We start from the raw sequence: 4,453 nt of genomic DNA, 5'->3' as shown, positions 1-4,453 counted from the left end.
GTTAAACTAACAAATAAACTTAAAAACTTAAACATTTGTTTCCGAAAGAACAAGACATTTAGATAGTGCAAAATTTTGATGCATTCAAACTGACTCAAATTCCTTTCCACTTGAGTGCTTTTTAATTAAATGTTGTACAAATGAAAAAGAAAAATTTAGCACATGCGCAACTAAATCATTTAAAACAAGCGTCGCGACGCTGGACTGCTAGTATTTTGCCAGAATTCAGAGTTTGAGCGCCGGTTTTTCCCACAAAGCGTTAAATACCTGTTGATTGTCGTGTTTTAATCCCAAATGAAAAATTTTAATAAATACTGAAATTTCAGGTGAGTTATGATTGATTGAAACTTTTTCATTCATGTTAAAAATTTTGTATCAAATTACTTGCAAATATACTTCGGAAAATTTGAAATTTAACCTTTAATTAACGAAAAATGATGTGTATGTACGTTACCAGTTACCCAATAAATTCACAAGTGTAGTGATTGATGTTATGATAGCTAGTCGATATTCTGCCGTAAATAGATGTCAACAATTATTAAACGAATTTGTTTACCTGCTACCTGGCAAAAAATAAAGCAATATGAACTTATAAATAGACACCACCAATATTTTGCAATTTTATTTGAATCACATGGTAAAAAAGTACAATCAAAATTTTAATTAATAATCGACTAAATTGCTTCTCTTAATTTTGTACTTGTAACAAACTTTTCTAATTAGTAAGAATTAATTGCTTCAAAGTTATAATTTGCTGTTTTATGTAATACAGACATTCTAAAATTGAAAGCTTACTTGAATAGAAAAAAAAAACAACGTTTTAATGTGATTTTACGTAAACTATCTACGTAGTAGATTTAACTTTACCAACAATTTAAAAAAAATGAGTTTTAGACATAATCTGGTTAATTTTCAAACTTACTTTTATTTAAATATTCATTAGTTATTATTTGTTTAAAAATAATAAACAAAATAATTGTTGTCACTACAATAACTACAGGCAAAAATATAGTACCTACAAAAAACCTTGCCATTTTTCAAGTAGAAATAACATAATTATGAAAAACTATTTTTTTAATTTGATAATAACAACTTAAATTTACATAACAATATAAACAAGAATTTTTAATAGAATTTTTAGTTGTTAGTTTGTATCTGCCACATCTCTATTCTAGGTTAAACCTGCAGAATGGTCGTTTTCTGTTAGAATTGAAAGAGTTGAAAGTAACAAATAAGTTGCTTTCCCAATTGTAAAAAAGAAAAATATATAATTTAAGATCATAGGAACATGTTTCGGCAACCAATTGCCATCATCAGCATAAAAAAAATATTACAAAAGTTATTAAAATTTCATTTGGAATTTGGAATTACTGAAAACTGCTTGAAATTGTATTTACTTTATTTTAATTAATTTGAATAGCTATTTGTAAAAATTGAACTAATGAAAAACTCTGTATCTGAGACTACAAATTTTTCATTATGTTTTAGAGAGACTTTTACATCCACGTCTTAAATTGCCTTTAAAACAATATTTATAAGGTAAAAATAAAGCAAGTCATTCGGGAGGGCTGTTTAAATCAGTCATTTTTGGGTTCAGTAAAACATTAATTAAGAACCAGATATTGTGTTTTAGCTTGGGACAACCGACCTGACATCTCAATCAATTTAAACACAAAAAGACACTCTGCGGGACACAATGCGACGGATTTGCGTTTAATTAGTACAAAAGCATTAAACCCGTTTTTTTTATCACCAGACACCTCATTGTTTGAAAATAATTGGAAACTGGTAAAAAAATTTAAAGAAATATTAATAAAGCAGAAAAGAAAATGAAACAGAAAATTGCGTTATTTTCCAGGAAAAATATTTTCTTCAACAAAAAACTTTTTAATCTTGAAGAAACATGAATACCTGTTGATTTAATTAATTTAAACCGATATTGAAAATTTTCTTTTTGTGTTACGTAAAAAATTGTACCAAAATAAAAACTGAACAAATTATTCTCTTTTTTTTGAATTCTCCAAATGTTATCAATTTTGCATCATATTTTTATCTTCCTTTTACGTTTTTTTAAAACTGCAAAGTGATTCATAACAGCTATATGGGCCTGTTCACTACAACAGTTAAAATTTTAATGAATGTTCTGTTTTTAAAAAATGTAAAATTTGGTGTCGGCTAAAAAAGTTCACTTACAACAAAAAGCTAAATTTAAACAAATCATGTAGGTATGTATTTCTACTTTAATTTCAAATTAAATTTAATTTAATTGAATTTTCGGTTGATGTATCTGATACTTCAGCATCACAATTATGTTGGTATCTATAGACACAGCAGATTCAGAAGATACATTTCAATATTATAAATATAATGATGTCTGGAAAATTTAAAAATTTAGACGTCGATATAAAAACAATTGCTTTAAATTACAAATATCTAATTTTGAATTCAATAAAGGATACCCTTCGGTGCTGTCTACCTAACCGCTGAAGGTCAAGATCTATGAAGGCGATTTAGAAAAAAGTCTTCTAGTGACTAACAGAAATATGAAAAGCTGGTATATCACAAAGAAACGAAGAAATGAACCAAATCTGTTTGGGGTAAAATGAATAGAACCAAGTGTATGATGGGTTGTCTGCTACGGCGCTAAATATGGCGCCACCTAGTGTGCCAGAAACGCAGTATTGTTCGATCTTAAAGCTAAAACTGAAAATTGCATTCTTCTCTCGAAAAAAGATTATTCGTTTTATTTCTTTTACATTTTATTTTTATCATGTTGGCTATTTATTACTAGTTATTAGTACACACGATTGTGTAAAATCTCCCATTACGTAGAAGATTATTTAAACGAGATTAGAATTTATTTGAAATGTTAAAGCTGCGTTTAAAAGTTTTGTTTGCTGCGCGATATACTATTTATACTTTGGTAAAAATCGGAATTAAAGAGTAACACATAAAAAACACTTTGTCCAGAGCGACCATTAGATGTGAAACACGTTCGTTGATTGTTTTGTATTCTAGAGTGATACTGACTGAATAGGATTGGTGAGACTGTAGTAAGTGACAAGTAGAGAATCGAATTGCATCGTATCTAAATTGAATTGGGCTTAATGGAACAGATTTAAACCAAATTATAACACGAAAATAAATCTTTTTCTCTTATTTATTCGAATTTCATCTCGCGTTTAAGAAACTATAAAGATTGATTTATCCACTTGGAAAGCTAAGCTGCATGTAATAAATTTAACCATTAAACACCCACTTGTGTCTTTTTACCAGATTTACTATGTACTGTTTTTTTTCGGATTTTATTTAATTAAAAGGAAATTCACGTGGAGTGAAAAAACTCGTCTCTGAACCATTATTTAATTAAAACACTCTTGTAAAATTTTATCCAATTAATTCTTTCTTCATTAACAAAAAATGTAATATCAGTTAGAAACTTTACTCAAATTGGAAACGACTATCAAAATAACATCGCGAGCTTTAAAGCTTAACACGGAAATATGACAAAGCTTTGTTTAAATGTTTTCGAAAATTTCAGAAATCGAGCACAAAGGCTGATCAAGGATTTACTTAACATTCTCGACACTCCCCCCTAATGAGATTATTTGAGCAAATGACCAACTTTAGGGTCACTGCCTTAATCCCTCTTACGTAAAGTGCGACCAACTTTAATTAAAATTTGTGATTGTCACAATATTGTTCTCAATAACTAGTTTTTCATTTGTGACAATGTTGGACCGAGTCGTGCTCTCAAAGCGTAAAAACAATAAAATCAATAAAATAATAAATCGTCCTGAAATAAAACGGATGATATAAAAATATGGCTTGAAAATATATAAATATAATGCAAAAATAAACAAATAGTTCCTAAACGTAATAAATTCATAAATTATGAAACTGACGTAAATTTTAAGATTTTAATAAAAATAATTAGAAATTGGTGAATTCACAATATTGATCTTTCCTCAACATTTCTAAACTTTTTAAAACTTTCTCTTAAACCTAATCCTCTTTATATTCCAAAGTGGATTAGATTCTAACACCAAAAACGCTCACCGTCGCCTGGTCTTCCCCCTAATTGCTTAAACATTGCTTTTCCTTTCAATTTATAACAAATATTTGAACTAAAGCGTTGTGTGGATATTGTGATATTGAACAATTACTTAGCATAATAAAGTGAAGCAAAACTCAATTAACTCTAAGTATAATAGATGACAAATAACTACTAACCCAGATTTACTAAAACTTTGAATTTCCGACCAACTCATGCTTCGTGATATTCCGTTCCGGCGTTCATCCGCTTTTGCAACCATAATTTGTCAAACAATGTCATAGTAAAGTTAATTTTATAAGTTTTAATGAGATTTTTTAGTAAATTGATAAATTCTAGAAAGATAAACAAGACTTTAGCATAGAAAACTCATTTAATAAAATTTAAATTATAAAAATT

General features: G+C 28.1%; 1 protein-coding gene across 2 annotated transcripts in view; it reads left to right on the top strand.

Moving 5' to 3' along the window:
• The first annotated feature begins 220 nt into the window (after window positions 1-220).
• The window catches only part of LOC123010783 (G-protein coupled receptor dmsr-1-like), a 20,546-nt gene continuing 16,313 nt past the window's right edge, over window positions 221-4,453 (top strand). For both annotated transcript variants that reach the window (XM_044407900.1, XM_044407899.1), the window contains exon 1: window positions 221-326. The gene's annotated coding sequence lies outside the window, so the exon portion shown is untranslated. The remainder of the gene's footprint in view (window positions 327-4,453) is intronic.

This window comes from Tribolium madens, unplaced genomic scaffold, assembly GCF_015345945.1.
Source record: "Tribolium madens isolate multiple individuals breed KSU strain unplaced genomic scaffold, Tmad_KSU_1.1 Scaffold_91;HRSCAF=231;Tcas5.2_LG7, whole genome shotgun sequence".
NCBI classification, from domain to species: Eukaryota; Metazoa; Arthropoda; class Insecta; order Coleoptera; family Tenebrionidae; genus Tribolium; species Tribolium madens.
This window is presented reverse-complemented; position numbering and strand designations above follow the sequence as displayed.